The sequence below is a fragment of the Uranotaenia lowii genome, chromosome 3 (assembly GCF_029784155.1).
Source record: "Uranotaenia lowii strain MFRU-FL chromosome 3, ASM2978415v1, whole genome shotgun sequence".
Classification (NCBI taxonomy): domain Eukaryota; kingdom Metazoa; phylum Arthropoda; class Insecta; order Diptera; family Culicidae; genus Uranotaenia; species Uranotaenia lowii.
Window position 1 is genome coordinate 130,398,992 of NC_073693.1, and position 20,647 is coordinate 130,419,638.

Sequence of the window (20,647 nt, forward strand, 5' to 3'; positions counted from 1 at the left end):
CTTGAACTTAAAAATTTGAAAATAAAAACAGGCAAGATAGTCCTTTTCATAACCAACACAACGCTCCTAAAGGTTTGCATATCTAAGCTCTAGTAACGCAGCTTTCACCGAAATAAAGTGACCGTATGCTACATGATCATAGCCTTAGTCGACTTTTGTAATTACGTATTTATTTTTTTCATACATTAAGTGTCACCCTAATGTATGTATTCTGAGGCTGGGTTGTTCGGCCGAAAGCTATTCGGCCGAAGGTCATTTGGCCGATGGACGTTAGGCCGAATGGGTTATCTGGCCGAATAGGCCACTAGGCCGAATGGGTTATTCGGCCGACGGTTAACCAGCCGAAGACTGTTAGGCCGAAAGGACGCAAGGCCGAAAGGATGTTCGGCCGAATGGTCACTAGGCCGAATGATCATTAGGCCGAAAGGTCATAAGGCCGAATGATTATTAGGCCGAATGGTCATCAGGCCGAATGGTCGTTAGGCCGAATGGTCATTTGGCCGAATGGTCATTAGGCCGAATGGTCATAAGGCCGAACGGTCTTTTGGCCGAATGGTCATTAGGCCGAATCGTCGTAAGGCCGAATCGTCGTAAGGCCGAATGGTCATTTGGCCGAATGATATCTAGGCCGAATGGTCATCAGGCAAAATGGTCGTAAGGCCGAATGTATGCCAGGCCGATAAGACATATCAACGCTTGTTTGCATGTTGGGGCAAATGGCACCTAGGCCGAATGGTCTGTAGGCAGAATGGCTGTTAGGCCGAATGGACTATAGGTCAAATGTTCGTAAGGCCGAATGGTCATCAGGCCGAATTGAATGGTCGAATCCGGCCTTGTATCCATTCGGCCTGATGACTATTCGGCCCAATGACCATTCGGACTTATGAACATTCGGCCTATCGCCCATTTGGCCAAACTACTATTCGCCCGAAAATGCAAACAAGCGTTAATATGTCTTATCGGCCTGGCATTCATTCGGCCTAGTGACTATTCGGCCTAACGACCTTCCGGCCTAACGACCTTTCGGCCTAACGACCTTCCGGCCTAACGACCTTTCGGCCTTGCGACCATTCGGCCTTGCAACCATTCGGCCTTGTGACCTTTCGGCCTTGCGACCATTCGGCCTTACGATCAATCGGCCTTACGATCAATCGGCCTTAAGACTATTCGGCCTAGTGACCATTCGGCCTTACGACCATTCGGCCTAGCGACCATTCGGCCTATCGTCCATTCGGCCTGATGACCATTCGGCCTTATAATATTCGGCCAAATAATCTTCGGCCTAATGTCCCATTCGGCCTTTTGTCCTATTTGGCCGAACATCCTTCGGCCTTTTAACCCATTCGGCCTAGCGACCTTCGGCCTAACATCTTTCGGCCTATCGGCGTAATGTCCGGCCCCATGTATTCTACTTTATCGGACGATATTGTTGCTGCGGAGTAAAGGTTTTTCTTTGTCACAATTATCTCCACTTGTTTAAATAATTTAAAAAATATTAACGAGAAGGGAATAGGAAATACGTCTGCAGTTAGCAGTATGATATTGTGAAAAAAAACACAGAACGTAAATTTGATATTTTTTAACAGTCGAATTCACTGGAAGAAAGAAGGATTTTCTCCAAACACCATAAGGGAAATCGTAGCGATCGTGATTTATCACGAGAGACGTCCTTGAAATACAAAAAAAACCTGGTTCGAAACGTCACATTTTGGCAATAAAATAGGCGCAATTCCAGATGCTGCGTATTGTACAGAATGTCGAATCGCGAACATTGCTGAACAAATAATCAACGAGCGTAAAATCTTTCACCCATATTTTACGACAATCATCAAATTTGTCGAGTTACAAATGAAATCCACTTTCCGGCCATCCATCCAAAGGTAAAGGAAAAAAGAAGTGCTGACAAACCCACTTGATACATATCTTCCCCCATCGACAAGGTCGTTGATACGTACTTTAATAATCTTCTCTACCCAAATAGAAAGAAGTAACAAACGGAAAGCACGACGGCACACATACCGTCTGCTGGTGCTCCTTTCTGAATGAGATGAGCATTGAAGCGACGACGACGACGACGCAGCATCCAGATTCCATATTGGGCAGCTATGATGTGAATGGTTGGGTAATAATCTGCACTGATTTCCATCCCGTCGTCTTTCTTCCTTCTACTCCCGAAACACCAACAATTTCGCTTACCCACTTTTTCATTTTTTTTTTTTGGAAGAAACAATTGCGTACTTACTTATCGAGCAGATAGATAGTCATCCAGAAACGGTCGTCCAAGAATGGCGCTTGGAGTTTGTTGGTGATGATGATGATTATGATTTCGTGTACCCACCAAGCCATGCCATTCACCCTGTTCAGGAGGAACGAAGGGAAAAGAAATCCTCTCAAACCTCCCAACAGAAACGGGACGATTGTTACAAACGGGACATCAGGGTGGAAGGAAAATCCGCAAACAATGAAGTCGCAAATTTTAAGCAACAGGCCAGTTCCACGTGTTTTTCAGTATCTACCCTGCTATCTGCATATTTAAATCTCCGTCTACCTGTGAATTTGCCCATTTTGTTTATGCCATTGTCATAAGATTCCGAAAAAAGATTGAAAGGTGATCTGGACGCGACATGGGCTAGAAAAGGTTTAGCCGAAAATGTACGAACTTTTAGAAAAATAAAACAAGATAAATCTCATGCGTTAAAGGTTAAATTGTTCATAGGCTTTTTTTATAAGGTTATACATAGCTAAGAAACTGTTTTTTTTCATGTTTTCCCCTGCCGAGTGTTAAAAAAGTAATATTGTCTTATAATGCTCACCCTCCCAGATCCGTCCAAGATTTTTCTTTAATTCGTTTGAGTTCTAAGAGTGTCAATTTGACACCCCCTACTAAAACCGCTGTCCCTCCCTTGTTTATCAACCGACTCGTATAAAATTTATAGTTTTGGAAACCTTGTAACGTAACTCAAATATGATTCTTTGACTAACTACAGCTACAATCATTCATGTTTACGTTATCCTTTATATTACTACTACTTTCTATTGAAGAATGAAAAAAATGGGAATAAACATAATTTGGAATACATTCTGTAGATCAAATATTAAATGCCCAAAAAGTGAGCTGAAGCTAGAAGCTGTATATTGCACATATGAATGTATTTTATTAAATTTTTTAAGATCACAAAAAATGTAAAAAGAGTCGTTTAACCCTAATCCGCTCTTGAGTGTCAATATGACACTATTGGAAGTTTGGCGGCTAGTAACTTTACTCGGGTGCATCCATATAATACAATTTATTTGGGGACCCTCAATGAATGCTTGAAATCTTTGTTTTTGCATCATTACTTTTCAGACCTTGAGTGACAATCGACTTAAAAACGATATTTCTCTCTTGTTTCTCAACCGATTCTTACTAAAAGTATTGTTTTTGTAACCTCGAAATGTTTCTCAGACAATATTCAGCTACAACACTTAAGTTTTCGGTTAATAAAAGCCTAAAAAAAAAAACGAAAAAAACGTGCTTAGGAAAAAAGACTGTAGATCAGCATTCCGTAGGCTCTAAAAAAATTTCAATTATGGTCCAAAAAAGCTGAAGTTAGAAGCTATACGTTGCACATAAGGGTATATTTGTAAATTTTTTAAAGATCACGACTATAAAAAAAAATAAGTGATATAAAAACCGTGCTTTTCAATCAATGAACCGTCGAAATTGTCAAAATTTTAAAAGTAGCTTTTTTTTAAACTTTTTGTCAATTTGCATTTTTTTTCAGATTTTCTTGCGCTAAACTACAGCTATGCACTGGACTTTGAGTATATTAACTCAAGATTTCTGCAATAAATTTATATTCACCAGAAAGCCAATTTCATACCGATTGTTATGGTGTAATTACATCTTTGCGATGCTTAAAAAAATATTATAAGTAGGCATATTTGAGTTACTATACGAGGTTTCCAAGACTATAAATTTTGTAAAAATGGGTTGGGAAACAATAGAGATATATTGGTTTTTTGTCAGGAATGTCAAATTGATACTTCATGGACTGTAATGGGTAAAAATTGCAGGGACGGATGAGCGTTAAATCGTACTTCTCAATAAATTAATCGTCGAAATTGTCCTAGTCTAAGGTTACCAGAATTTCTTCAGCACGTATCCGGGCCGGCCAATTCCGGGCAGTTTTGTATAAAAAGCTGGCAAAATCCGGACATTCGATTTTAAAATTGACGACCGAAAATCCGGACAAATTTTGTCAAAACCCAGAAATTACTCAACAAAAAACAAGATAAAAAAATTGGAAAAAATGTGTTCATCAAAAATTACCGACAGATTTTAAATTTTATAACCTTTCATAATTATGTTTATAATACTTTCTCAAAAAAAAAATCGTATTGAAGGAATAAAAAAAATGTATAACACAATTTGTTTTTCTCAATGATTTGCCAAATAAAGTGAATAAATCCGTGCAAAATCCGGGCTTTTTCAATGATATCCGGGCAACCGTACTGTTCCCTAATTTTGTATTACATATCCGAGCAAAGCCAGATAAAACATTGGCAACCTTTCTTCTAGTTACAGTAGAAAAGTTTTGAAAAGTAGATTAGATTCTAAAAATACGAAACACAGAGTTTTTGACAAAATTTCAAAAGTAGCTCTTTTTCGATCTTTCTGTTAATCTGCATTTTCTCTGATTATTCTAACACCTGAATTCAAGTTGCACTGGACTTTGAGTATACTAGCGTAAGATTTTCACAAGAAAACTATGTCCACAAGAAGGGCAATTTCATACCGCTTTTAGTGAAGTAGGATTACATTGGCACTGCGATGCTTAACAAAAAAAAAAAAGATTTTGGCAGCGTCCATAAAAAGTAACGTTGCAAAATTTAAGATTTCATGAATTAATTATATTTTTTCTTTCAATTTAAATGCGCCTGAATAAAGATGCAAGATGTCTTATTGACACTTTAGAGCGGATTGGGGTATACGAATAGGTGCTGACCAGACCCGAAATGGAGAACCTCAGACCGCATTTGCTTGTGGAGTCTAGGCACGACTTCCGTTGATCATTCGCCACCGGATCACACGGCTGGTATTATTGTCTGCGGTCACCAGTGAGCCGAGATAAACAAAGTCTTCGACTATCTCTCTTCGCCGTCGATCGTGACCTTGTTATTACTGGACGAGAGGGTTCGGTCCATCTCGGATCCGCAGGCCAGCATGTACTTCGTCTTGGACGTATTAATCATCAACCCAATCTTTCCTGCTTCGCGTTTCAGTTTTCGGTAAATCATAAATCTCCTCCACCGCCGCAGATGATCTGCCGACTATGTCAATGTCGTCGGCAAAGCAGATAATTTAAATGGATCTCGATGAATCACCGCTCATCGAGTAATACCTTCTAGAACCACGTTGAACATCATGCAGGATAGACGTTCGCCTTCGTAGGGACTTAGGGACCTGGAGTTCAGCATTTTTGGAGGAGAACGTCGCTACAAGAAAGCGGCCTGATGACTTCCCACGTATCTGTTTGCTTTTGGCGTTAGGCAGCGGAGCAGGAGACGGGACAACACTTTGTAGGCGGCATTGAGCACAGGGATCGCTCGGTAGATTTCACAGTCCAATTTATCGCCCTTCTTCCACTGGTGTAGCCAATCGGCCAACTTGTTCGGGCCCATTTTGATGAGTTCAGCTGCGATCAGCCGACTGGTTGCTATTCCGCTGGCAAATGGCTTTCTTAACTTCACTCATCGTTAGGAGTGGCTCTTCTACGTCTTTGGCTACGCCGGCAATGTACCTTCCCCCACCGTCTTGGACTCCAGCATGTGCGACCTAAACGGCGTCATCGAAGTGCTGCTTCCACCTTTTGATCACCTCGCGATTGTCCGTCAGGGGATGCCTTTGTCCTTATCCTGGCACATATCGACTTACGGCACGAAGCCTTTGCGGGATGCGTTGAGCTTCTGATAGAACTTTCGTGTTTCCTGGGAACGATGGAGCTGCTACAGCTCCTCTAGCTCCGTCTAACCCGCTGCCTCTTCCGCTGTCGATGTCGCGGGACGTTCTCTTCGTCCATCACTCTCCTAAATTCCACGTCGAACCAGTCATTCCGTCGAGTTCGTTTCACATGCCCGATGACGTTCTTCGCAACGTCATTGAAGAACGGCCAGATAGAAAGTCAATGTTTAAACGTTATTTGATATTTTCGTGGATGAATATTTCACTAAAAATATAAAAACATGAACTTACGAACAAAAACTAAAATATTGTAAAAATATGGTACATATAACATAACTCTGAAAATCGGATATCTCTTGCAGCATAGATGACAAAACAAGCACTACCCCAATTAGGTACATAGAAAAATTCCGAAATTTTAAAATACATCCTCATCTACCGCGAAGGTTCCCTGAAAACAAACACCGTCCATTTCATGGAGGGGTAGGGATCTGAATTAATCCTATCCGGTTGGATTTTGATCTCGTTCAATTTACCCAATACCGCGAATGAAACCGGTCCGGTTCAGATTTCCCCCATCCTCTCTATTGAAAAAAAAAAAACAAAAAACCATAGTGTTGAACCCCCAGAATAGGTAGGACGTTTTGGACATTGCCATGAATGAATGATGATATGTGATATATTTGATCTGTGAATTTCTCCCCAAACGGCAATGGTCAAATGAATATAAACAAGTGCGCTTCAGGGGATTATCGTCGTACCCAGCCCCGTGGCCACGATGTAACCAATGGCATCTGAAGAAAAAAAAAACATACATCGGACCAAGTGGTCCAGTAGTTTCGAAATAAACGAGCTCCATGGAAAAAGTAGTGGTCCAATAGCAGCAAATTGGTAACGCCCAGCAGCTCCCCAATATTGGACCGTTGACGTTGACAATCACAACGAGCATAGGATGTATTAAGCGGGAATGTCATAAATTTTCCAAGCGGTACTTAAGATGTACAAATGATGTCAAATAACGATGTAATGACATAATGTTCAGTTCACAATTGACCAGAGCCGCGCACTGACGGATAATTAGGTCTGAAAGAACGAACCGAAGGGACGGTCAGAACGAGTGAAAGCTAATGTATTCGTTATGATCGGCGTGATCCGGTTAGTGGCCAATGGACCGATGGTGGAAGTTCCCCGTTGTTTGTGAGAGAACATATTCTAAAAGAAGATCAAGAGGCCCTTATTGCACTTTGTAACATCCTTTGTGCTTCCAAATTTCAGCAAAACTAAATGGCGTATGATAGCATTGTATGAAATTTCACAATTTGAAAAACAATAAAATAAATAACAACGATTTCACATCGGGGTTTAATGGACAGAGTAAAATAAAATGCGTGTGGTTTTCGTAAGGGCAAGTAACATAGTAAAAATTTTATTTATTCTTCATAGCAACCAGTGTTCTAGAGAAAACCTGATTGCTGCGATGGGAAAACTTCTTCACTCCTCCTCAAACTTCTGGATGCTGTAGACCGAGAGCACTTTGAAAGAAATGTATCTTCTCTCGATTCAGTGGCTTGGTCAGTCCATCAGCAGTTTGCTTTTCCGTACAGATGTAGTCCACAGTAACTTCGCCTTCCTCCAATGCATCCCTGATGAAATGATGACGGATATCAATGTGTTTGGTCCTTGCATGATATCCACCATTCTGGGCAACGAAAATAGCGCTTTGGTTGTCGCAATGGATTACAACAGCCTTCTCCTCCTCAATTCTTCCACGCATTCGTCGCCACCATAGAGCCTCTTGCACCGCAGCTGACAACGACATGTATTCGGCCTCACATGTGGATAGAGCAACGGTTTGCTAACGCTTGCTGCTCCAGTAAATAGCTCCTCCTTGCGCGATAAATACATATCCAGTAATTGATTTGCGATCCTCTTGATCGGCGGCCCAATCAGCATCCGCAAATCCATCGATGTCTGGTTTGCCTGTCTTCGTGTACGTCAATCGCATTTTGGATGTGCCTCGTAAATATCGAAACAAGTGTTTCACTGCAGTCCAGTGTCGTTCTCCAGGATTTGAATTGAAACGACTTAAGATGTTGACCGCGTAGCAAATATCTAGTCGAGTTGATTGAGCCAGATACATCAACGAACCTATCGCCACCTGGTACGGAACGGATTTCATCCTCTCAGCTTCCTCAGCACTCGTTGGGCAACTTTCACGAGACAACCTCACCGTCGAGTTCATCGGAGTACTGACCGGCTTGGAATTGGCCATGTTGAAACGATTCAGCAATCCGTCGACGTATTGTTCCTGGTCCAGAGCAATTTGATTTGTGCTCCGGGTGATTCGGATTCCCAGAACATGCTTGGCGGGACCCAAATCCTTCATTTTGAATTCTTGATTCAGCTTTCTTTTTATCTCCTTTTTCCACAGATAGCAGTTGCTAAAGATGAGTAAGTCGTCAACGTAAACAGCTACAAATAATCGTTTGTTTCCGGAAACCTTGATGTACACGCACGGATGGTAATCGGCGCATTGGAGGCCGAACTTCTTGAAAGCGACATCAATTTTCTTGTTCCAGACTCTGCTTGACTGTTTGAGTCCATAGAGAGCTTTCTTGAGACGACATACCTTGGATCTGTTGTTCTCGTCGATGAAGCATGGTGGTTGCTCCATATAAATTTCCTCCGTCAAATCTCCTTGAAGGAACGCAGTAATGGCATCCATTTGATCGACCTTCATGTCCCAGCGTGCCGCGAGCGCGAAAAGATAACGTAGCGAACAATACCGGACAACTGGAGAGTAGGTTTCCTGGTAATCTACCCCCTTTCGCTACGAATATCCTTTGACGACGAGCCTGGTTTTGTGTCGATCGATTTTGCCATCACCGTTCAGCTTGGTTCGGTACACCCATTTGCATTTGATTGCATTTCGTCCTGCGGGCAGGTCACAAAGCTCCCATGTACCGTTCGAGATAAGAGCATCATGCTCCTCCTGCATCGCACTTTTCCAGCTTTCGGCATCGTCACGGGCCAACGCTTCTTGATGTGACAAGGGATCATCCGGCAGGAACTGTGAAACATCGGAACCAGTAATTGAACTAAGGGAAAGTAATGAATTATACTTGCCTTGGGGGAGGCGCCCCCGATCGCAGAGCATCAACCGTGTTGGGACCTCATTGTCACCTGGTTGTTCATTCGACGAAGGCGAGGGGGGCGCAGTGCTGATACGCCCGGATTCCGATCCTGTTTCAATTATCGGCGATGAACCATCAGCGAACTTTGATGAAGGTAGGCCAGTGCAATCGAGCTGATAATTGCGGTATTTCGTAGAAATGAACCGTTCTCTGTTGCTTCGCCTCACCGTGGGAATGACAGGAACCTCACTTTCGACCAAAGTATCGTTTGGCTCGAAAAAACTTGCTTCCGATTCGGTTTCTTCAGCAGGTTCATCTTCGTTTTCGATTTCGGGTTCTTCTTGAACTGATGTTGATGACATCGGCACTAATTCATTGAAGTCCAACCTGACTAACGTAGTAGCTCGTCTGCCTTCAGCAACGCTTGATTGAGCTTGGTTGATTTCGCCCTCAGCAATGAACGAAACATCTCGGGATTTAAATATTTCGTCCTTTGCGATGTCGTATAATCGGTACGCCTTCGAATTCTCATCAAAACCAATGAGAATACATTTGATCGCCTTCTTGCGCTTGCACTTGGGTACATGTGCCATCACGGTAGTGCCGAACACTGTGTTGCAGGTTCGGCTTGCGCCCGGTCCACGCCTCTTCCAGCGTAACGTCGATACCTTTCGTGGGTGATCTGTTTACCAAATAAACAGCAGCAGCGACCGCTTCGGCCCAAAACGGTTTCGGAAGATGCGCCTCGAACAGCATACATTTGGCGCGCTTGACTATCGTGCGGTTGACTCGTTCAGCGAGTCCGTTCTGCTCGGGAGTATACTCGACGCTTCTCAATGTCTTGATTTTCCTTCCGGTTTGAGTTTCGGCCATGCTCTTGAACTCCTTGAAATTTTGTAAAACCTCTTCTTGGCTCTTGATTCGCAAAAAATAGATGAAAATCTTGCGGGTTTTGTCATCGATGAAGGACAAATAGTAACGCCGACCTCTCAACGACTCCTCTTCCATCGGACCACATATATCGGAGTGGACCAAATCCAGAATACCAGTAGCTCGCGTTCCGTCATGGCTAAACGGCAATTGAGTTAGTTTGCCTTCAGCACACACCTTGCAATCTCCACATTCTTGACCGTTGAATTTTATACCATTCGCGAGACCATCCTTCAGCAGCTTCAAATTCTTGATGCACATGTGTCCCATGCGTTTGTGCCACAATCGAACAGAATCTCGAGTTGGACACGCCAGGACAGACGACTTCTTTTGATTCAGCTTGAACAAGTCGTTGGATCTGCAACCATCTGCAATCAGCTTGCCTCGGGAATTTCGAACCTCACATCCATGCTGGTCGAATGTGACAGTGTGACCTTGTTCCACGATTCTTCCGACAGACAGGAGATTTACGGCTAAATCTGGAACCGATTCCACATTCTTGACGCCTATGGAATATTTGTTACAGGTTGGTTGAAGTTTCGCTGTGCCTTCGCCAACGATCTTCATGGACTGTTTGTTGGCAGCGATGATACTCCCCGTCGATTCCTTGATATCTTCCAAAAGGGCTTCGTTTTTGGTCAGATGTTTCACCGCTCCGGAGTCGAAGTACCATTCGTTATCCTCGGTTGAATCCAGTGCTGACAGTACAACACAAAATGCATCACCTTTCCTGTCGACTTTGTTCTTGGTGGGTTCTCTGGCCATACAATCCTTGGCGATGTGCCCGAATTTTTCGCAGCGACGACATTGGGGTCCTTTCGCTTTATTCGGAGCACCTGACGAATTTTGGGATACCTTGGAGTTGTGATTCTTCGGCTTGAATGGACGTCTTGAAACAAAGGCTTGAGTGGGATTGACCTCGGGCATCTCGGACGATATTCCAGCGGCAATCCCGCCAGCAACATCATTCCAATCCACCTGTCGTCCAAGGGAAAACCTATTCCTATCAGTTGATTGGCGGTGGTAATCATCCGATTCACGTACGCTTCCATGGTTCCGCAACTTGATAAATTCGTCGAAATGAGCTTGTGTAGAAGAGCCCATTGACGAGTCAGACCGGTGTCTTCAAATGTACAGCAGGCAAAGAACCGTCCGGATTGGCAGTTGGCTGCACCACGTCCCAGAGATCTTCCACTTCCAGATAGGTCCTCCAGTTCTCCCGACCGACCAGCCGCTCTATTGCTGGGTGGCCCTGTGTGGCAAAGTTCTGGTTCCGAACTTGTGCACTATCTCCGCCTCCGCCTTGGCTATCAGCAACTCTTCTCGTTGTGCTCATGCTGTTTTACTACTTGCTGAAAACTTCCTGATTATCCACGGTGTACAATATAATAAGGCGATATCTTCCCGATAATGTCGTCATTACTATCCATCTAGTGATCTACGCGCGCAAAACTTTTTGCCTGGAACGCTATAGGCAGATAGTAATGACGTCACTAGTTTGCATTAAAACGAGTTGTTTACTCGTGTTAGTAGCCTACCTTATATACTTATACCGTGCTGATTATCGTTACTTTCTCTGGGCCCATAACCTAATGGACAGAGTAAAATAAAATGCGTGTGGTTTTCGTAAGGGCAAGTAACATAGTGAAAATTTTATTTATTCTTCATAGCAACCAGTGTTCTAGAGAAAACCAGATTGCTGCGATGGGAAAACTTCTTCAGGGTTCTATAATTTTTAGGAAAATTCCAATGAAGAAATATAAATAACTGCCATCATTACGCACTCTTTTAAAACTTCTATAAGAAGGATCCTAAGAGCTGTTCAACCGCTTCTCGAACTCCATTTGCATACTTGAAAGGCAATTAAGAGAGGCGTGCTTCTAAATTAATATTTAATTGTTACCAATCTGTCCAATTCTCGATGCTGGGATCCATCCATTCCACCCAGCACAACACTCGCGAAGAGATGTTCTATTGGAGATAAGAACGAATGTTATGAATTCAATCCTTTGCTTTGCGGTTCGCTCACATTCATGAAGGCGATCATGATCATGATCTCCGCCAAACGAGATCGTTTAGATGGTTTTACAACACTTGTTTCAATTCGCCATCAAATAAATTAACGCACCCGGTATACATTCAGATCAATTAACAACAGTAATTAGAAGTTTCAGCACATGCTAGATCCAGTTTATTTCTATGTCGGGAAGCATAATTGACATTACTTTGCTTAGGTCCGGAATTGAAAGGAATTTGGCCATGTGATCCAATTGTATGATTAATCATGTGTTATATTATACTATTTTTTAAGCGCATGTTGGAGCTATAGATGGTTTCTAATAATCGTGCGATTCAATGAGAACATCATTACGACGAACATCTACTGGATGATGTTGGGCTGGATCAATTTCATGGGTCCCCCTGAACGGTATCAAGTGTCCCCTTAGGGAATGTCACTCAAATGCGATACACTTTTGAACCGGTAACCCGGTACACGGTTAGAGGGTACCAATAACTAGCAGCGTTGGTACCACTAAATTCACATCCGCCCATTAAGGCCAATTTATATCGCTGAATTCTATAACCCTCGATCACAGAACACAACAGGGACCGTTTTCGGTCCCATCAGCTTCAATTGAAACGCGTTTCGGGTGAGCTGACACTTACGGGTACCGGGGTTAGGCAATTGCTGCTGCATGATCTATATTAGGATAACCTTAAAATTTAAAACTCTATCTTTTTATGAGAAAATGAATGATGCCATAAAATCGCACAAGATATTGAATAACAAGCTTAAAAGTTGCCTTGATGTACGATTTTGTTATAATTATGAAAAAAAATCAACTGGAATTTGATGAATTTTGGCTTGAAATATATGTACAGTAGTTCATAATTATATAGAAATTGGAAGCACGTGCACTGTCTCTTCTATTTTGAACATAACTTTTTACACTGATAACATTTTTAAATCCAATTTTCTGCGTAAGATAGATTTAATTTCACACTATTATATCACACATTTTGAGCTTTTCTAAGTTTGTGTAGCCTGAGATATAGTAATTCTACGAAAATCGGACTTTTTGGACTGTTACCATTCAAACTACAATATCTCAGAAACTACGCTACACTTTTTATTGAAATTTTGCAGAATGATTGTTGAAATAAAAAGTTAGTATGTCTGAAGCTTTTAAAAAGTTCTATCGATAGCATTAAAAGTTACACGAGGTACAATATTTCAGGCATCAACCTAAAAATGCGATTTCTCTAGAATTTTAGACGAACAATATCGTTTCCATCAAACAAATCAGTCAAAAAATGTCTGGAATAAGCATTAAGAAAAGAAAAAATGGAATAAATGATCCATTTGAGTTTTGAAATCAGAATCTCAAGATATTGTTTTGAGTTTTTGATTGAAATAGATTTACTGATTGTTGGATATATAATTTGGCTGGCCAATGGTGGATAATGTGCAACACGAGACCCTATAGTGGTCATATCACCTCTTATTTACAACTCCTATCTCAACCTCCCCGTGGGACCGGCTGGGATGCGAGTAACCTAAGCGGAGATCGGGTACCCAATCCCGGTGAATGCTTTAGTCGCATGCAGACTGAGAAGGTGGCCGCACGCGTCTGTTCTCCAGGTCAGGGGCGGCTCAAATAGCGTCCGTCTCGCAGCGAGCGGCTGAATTCATGGAATGCGGCTGCCGCCAGCTAAGTCCAAGATGGAAGCCCCATCGCGGGATAGGGACCTTAGGATTGTATGGCCTGGATTCGACCAGACCGAACTGAACGCCATGAGAAAAATTTAAAATAGCAGATTTTGAAACTCATGTCATTCGTTTGAGAGACCAAAACAAGTAAATTTATCCACTGGGATGTGTTCCTTGGATTAAAAACTATTAATTCTGGTTAATAAGTTTTACAGATTTTGTCCAAAGTTGAAAATATTAATATATTAAACTGAAGTGTCTCGAAAAACTGCTGATGGCGTTCAGTTCGATCTGGTCGCATCCCGACCGTATAATCCTGAAACTTGCAGTATTCTGGAAAGGAGCAACTAACTTCCAAAGTACGGACTGTCACCTTAACTCCCGTTGATAGTTCGAAGAAGAAGAATGTTTATTGTTGTCTTTCATGATATCGAGTGTTGCTTTGATATCCAAAAATAGAAATCAAGAAAACCTTTTAATAAGTCACGATACTACAAGGATAACAACCTACTGCTCCCGATTTATAAAAATGTTACGGAATCCAAAAGAAATGACCGATCTGGAACTTTTGCGATGTCTTTTAGCATCAAAATACGGACACGAATTGGAACTTGGAACGTTTAAACCATTGCCCAACAAGGCAAACTGGCTCAGCTTGCTAGAGAAGCTAACCGCCTCAAGCTTGAAGTTCTGGGACTGAGCGAAGTCCGTTGGCCTAACGCTGGAGAACACAAGACACAGTCCGGGCAGGTACTGCTTTACTCTGGCATACGAGAAGAACATGCTACTCGGGAACGGGTTAGAAACCTTACAATGGTCCAGTATTATGCGCCAACTAACGTTTCCGATTTGCAGGAGAAAGAGCAGTTTTACAGTCAACTGAACAGCGTGGTTGAGAAAATTCCGGAGGGTGACATATAAATCCATTTGGACGACTTCAACGTAGACTGGCTCCGACAATCAGGACCTTGAGCGCATCATGGGGCGCCATGGTCTAGGACAGCTGAGCGATATTGGAGAGCTGTTTGTAGAATTTTGTGGCAACAACAACATTGTGATCGGTGGATCGCTCTTCCCCCAACAGGCCAATAAGGTCACTTGGGTATCTCGAGATGGCCAGAATCAAATTGACCACATCTGCATCAGCCGAAAATGGAGAAGGAGCCTTCTTGATGTCCGCAACGAAAGAAGCGCAGACATTGCATCTGACCATCAGCTTGTCATTGGCCCTTATTCTGCGCCGCGCGTGACGTGATGATAGGCGAGTCACCCAAGTCACTCTATTCCGGTAGTCGGTTTAGGTGAGAAACGTCACTTTGGATGAACTTTGAGAGTTCTTACCCTGTTCTTGTAGTCACCGTGGGTGAGAATCGTCGCATTCGGGTGACGATTTTAGGTGACAATTGTCGGTACCTTTTCAGGTGGTGACGTGATTAAAATGGAATGAAAAATTACAAAAATTACAGAAAGCGGAGTTGTTAGTTGTTAAAATTCAATCAAAATATTTTACCTAGCATGTTTTTAGCTTAAATAATTATTAAATTTCTAAACACAACGATGATTTCTTTTTACGAGAAGGGTTGGAGTTTTAAAGAGTTGGTTTTATCTAAGGGATTTTGGCTACGAAATCTTCCTTGGCATGCAATCTCAACTGTTGCCACTGAGGGCAGGAGGAGATGTACACGGTGCGAGTTTTCAGGTCCATCCGGGCCCGGATTAATTACAGAAAAGTAGGTACATTGAGATTGAAATTTTGGAAAATCTTTAGGGAAAAATAAATTTATTAGTTTTCATGATTTTGTATACAATTTATAAACCTTTAATAATTTGAAATTGTGAACACTTTCGAAAAGTCGATACCCCGCTTTTTAATCTTTTTATTTACTAGCCGTAACTTTTTTAACACGTATCTCAAATTTTTTTTGAATTTTGTAGAATAAAACAAAAATTTGGAAGAAACTGTAAATAGCTTCTCGTACACAAACGCCGATAGCAGATTTTGAATCGGCTCGAAAAACCGGACCGGCTTCAGCAACAGCAACGGATCCAGCAGGAATGTGTTCGGATCGGCGAGGGCCATCACGATACACTTCATGGCATCCTCCCGGGCGTAGCTGGTATTTTCGTCCGTGTACATTCCGAGCAGCTCACTGTTTGTATCCTGGAGGACGTCGTGCAACAGACGGTACAGCTCGTAAATTAGCCTTTAGCTGATCGACTCCGCGGAAGACTTCCTTTACCCGGTCGCATTGCTTCGCCCCGTTCCAGCGGATTGGAAACGATAATCGACACCACCGACTCTAGGATCGCGTCGATTTATTCCATCAGCACTTGCACGACGGTGTCTTGTCCGATCCAATCCCGGTAACTACTGGAGTCAGGCTTACTGGTATTCGCTTCATCTACTTCAAAATTTCCAATCGTTACCGATACAACCACAGTAACAACGCTGTTTAGCATTTTTCGCGAACGAATCATAACATGCAACAGAAGAGCGCCGTCTTTGTAGACTATGTACAATGGTTTTGAGTTCTGTTGGTGTTTCCTATAGCGTTCCTTGTTGATTTTTTCCTCCCAATTTTCAGTCATTGTTTACTCCAGCAATCATTCGCTTCGCAAATGAATCAATTCGTTCGCGAGTTAATTCGGCGCGAGTTGATGACGATGCTGTTGATTAATGCCCAGACTCAGACCCTTAAGAAAGAATACTACTAGGAGGACAAGTCCCGGGATAAAGACTAAGACCCATATTTGATAAACAATTTACACAACTTGAGAGGAAAATAAGCCAATATTGGATAGATTTGGTTTTCGGGTACCTTTGTGTTCCTAGAAAAAATCGTTTTGCAAGTTTATCAAAATGTGTATTGATCAAAGTTGTGTATTGCGATGAATTTGCCTTATTTAATTACCTCATACATGAGTTTTCCGTCCAAAAAAGAATGAAATAGCTTGTTGGGCAAAAATGAACCTCATTTAGATCGCGTTGATTGAATTCGATGAAACTCGGCCAGGTACTAGACCAGTGGTTTTCAAACTTTTTTCACTCATCGCCCCCTTTTGCAAAATTTTCGAGCTCAACGCCCCCCTGAGCAAATTTTCAGAAAATCTATTGAAAAAATGAAAATTTGGATCGTTAAAAAGCCATTAGCTTTTAGCTTGATGTTGTTGTAAGGCTTAACTCAAAATTCATTTAAATTTATATGAGGCCCTCAGATCCAAAAAGGTATTATAAGTGTAAAAATGGTCAATTTTGATTTAATAATGTCAAACGATTCCTATATTTCGAACTATATTTCATGATTTTTTAGATTTTTAGAATTTTATTTGCATACTATTTTGTTCGAAAGAAAAGAGCATTTTTTTTTTGAAAATATATGGAAAATTACTGAACATAACAAATTAGAAGCGTGTTTTCTCGAAATTTGCTTTTATTCACTTATACTAAGGTTGACAGAATTTTCCCAGCATATTTTATCTAAAATCCTGGTAAAATACGGGCATTTGATTTCAAAATTGTCGAACAAATGTCTGGATAATATCCAGGCAAATTTTTTCAAAACCCAGGAATTTCTTAACAAAATATCAAGAAAAAAAACATGTTTTTGTCATATTTTATCAACAGTTTTTATTCAGGCATTCAAAAAACTTTTCATGGTTATTTCCTTAAAATTTGTTCAAAAAATTTCTTTTCGGAATCATAAATAAAAATTTTTACAACACAATTTGTTTTTATTTTGTTTGTTTTGGCAAATGAAGTGAAAAATTCCGAGCAACCGAGCCGGACCGAACTTTTGACGAATTTTGCAATAAATATCCGGGCAATCTGGCTACCTTAACTTATACTTATTTGGTTCCAAGGGCCTCATATTGCTTCAAACCTCCAGTAAACACTAAATTCTATGTAAAGTTTACTGGACACTTACATAAACTTACTAATAAGTTTGACATCAAATTATATATCTTAAATTTTGGTAAAAAAAATATCTATTTATCATTAATTTGCATTAGTGTTGAAAACGTGAGAAAAGTATTACTTCTTGATTTGAATTTGATTCCTGTTCAAAGTTATGCAGCATTCACGGGTCTCGAAGTTTAAATAAGATACTAAATATCCAAATCCAGGCAATGTTCGTGATAACCGAAAAGATTAAAAGTTTATCCACAAATGGCACCATTGATTTTTTGCATCGATTGAAATTGAGATGACCAAATAAGAACTATAAATAAAAATTCTCTGATCTAAATTAATTCTTACACAATTTCTTTCAAAAATATCCATCACTAAATCACAGATAACACCTTTGAATACAAATTTTTTCCAAGGTATTTTCTGTTTATCAGATTTTTTTAGACAATACAATTTAAAGATTATCAAGCATTGCCATCTAAAATTATTCTTGTTCTTGTATAACCCAAAATATTCTTATCAATCAAAATCAACATGTAGAGCATATACAAAATCAGTGACAAGTTAAAAAAATCTTTTAGTGACATTAAAAAATAATTATTGAGATTCTATGGAACAAAAAATTTGCTTGCAGCTCTGTGAAATCATAAATATTTTAGTCTCCAACCTGATGTCTAGTTTTGTAAAGTAATTTCATTTTTTGCATCGAACTTACTCGTTATTATTCCAAATCTATGTTGTATCGTGATTTGTGAAAATGTGGATCACAACCTCACCGCCCCCCTGAGCCCTTCCAACGCCCCCCAAATACCAAAATTGAGCTCACCGCCCCCCTGGAAGCTCTCAACGCCCCCAAGGGGGCGGTAGGGACCACTTTGAAAACCACTGTACTAGACCAAACATTTTCCCATCTTTTGGCCAAATTTCAAGTATTTTCAATGAAAGTTGTCAAAAATACAGCGAATTTCGTGAAGCAATTTCAAACTTCCCCTTTTCCACGAGAATAGCTGTACACACAAAACTTTCGAGGCTCCACTTAGCAAAAATGAGCTGTTACTTTCCGTTAGCAAAAAAATTTTTTTACTGTCGAGTTAGCACTTCCCCAAATTGTCATAACTTTTGCTCAATTTGAGTAAAAATAACCATTTTACTACTAATTTTAGCAATTATAGTAGCATGGACTCAAACTTTTAGCCTGTGCCCAAACTGCGTTCTTTAAGTGCTCAAATTTTAGAAAGGCGACACAGGCGGGAACCTGTCCGATTATTTTGTTTTCATTTTGCACCGCGCGCGGGTAAAACATTTTTGTTCCGCTCCTCGGTTTTTCGTCGTTTGGTTTGAAGTTGAAATTGGTAAGTAGTACATACAATAGTGGTAGATACAATTAAAAGGAAAAATGTAGAGAAAAATTTGCTTCCGATACCTTCAATTCCTCAAATCGGCATCGACTAATCAGGTTTCCGAACTTTTCCAGGATCAACAGCAGCTCGTGGAAGGGAATGCTGCAGAAGTAGCCATTCTTCCTCCAGCGGAACGGTTACCGGTTCGGTAATCAGTGGAAAAATCGCGGAATCCTTATGCCGCCGGTACACGATACCGAGAAAGGAGGAGAAAATGGTGAAGCGCAAAACCGAACCCGAACCGAAGCAGCAGAAGTGTTTCCGTCGGGTGGTGTGTGAGGTTTACCTGTTTGGTGGTCAGTATTTTTACTATCAGCTAACAAAAAAATAGACTGTCTACCTATTATAGTTTTATTTCTATTCTTCAAAATATGAAATGCACTAATCTTAATTATTTCTGTTTTTCAGATTTCATTGGTGAAGATGTAATAGTACAGCTTCAAGAACGCGATGATGGAATACATTTCGAAATTAATTTCGAAACCCGCGGGATGATGCGAACAAAAATAAAAAGAAGATAAAAAAAAAATCAAATGTCACTTTTTATTATTTGAAAATGAAAACCCTTCATTAAAAATAATTTAATTTTGGATTTCACTCAAATTCTAGAAAACGTTAGAAAAATGAATTTTGCTAAAATTTCAGCAAATAAAGATTTTTGTTTACTTGAAAATTAGTAAACATTCAGTCGGGACACATTTTGCTATTTTGCTAAAATTTAAGGAAAAAAAATTTGCTAAATTGATTGCTAAGTTTTTAGCTGGTCAAATTTGAGCAAAATTTTGCTAATTTTCGGCCTCGGAAATTTTGTGTGTATCTTTTTTGTCAGTCATACACTCAGAAAAATACTATTATACATGCCATAAGATTCTCTTATGAAGTAGCGCCATAAGAAAAATCATTGAAATTCATAAGATTCTCTTATGACGCGAATGAATTCTGAAATGAACACTAACTTCAATGAGCAGTTTTTGCTTTTCATAAGAGGATCTTATGGAAACATGAAATGTCACGTATAATGATAAAAATTCATGTTATTTGTTGTTTACTATTTATTTTTCGTCAAATTCGTTTGAAATAACATCATGAATGCACTATGCTCACCGTCAGAAGTAAATCGACACCCAGTTCCAATAAAGTTGTTTGAAAATGAGACTTCATTCCGTGATTCGTGGAACCCCCAGCAGTGAGACGTGCTAACGGGCCTAAATACTCAATTTCTCACGTCTCACTGCTACACCGTCGGAGCAGTCTGAGCAATATCCAGAGAGCCGAAACTGGGAGAAAAAACAAACGGCAAATAAACTAATCATAAGTTCTTATCCAACCACGAAACAGCGCGTACGCGATTCTTTAACCGCTCCGAAAACCCCACACCCAGGCAAAATAAGTTGTTCCCCCAGAGTGGGAAAGTGATAAACACTTAGTGGAGTGGAACTGATTTCACTCGAAGAAAAAGCTAGTTTTACAGTCCGCTAGCTAGTGACAAATTGGTGTTATCGAACATTTTGGTCCTTCGAACCGGATTCCAGCAACCAACATCAAGCCGCTAGTGATAGACCCTAGCGTGGTGGTAGCCAGTGGTGCCCAAGACGAGTTGGAGATTATCGAAGAACT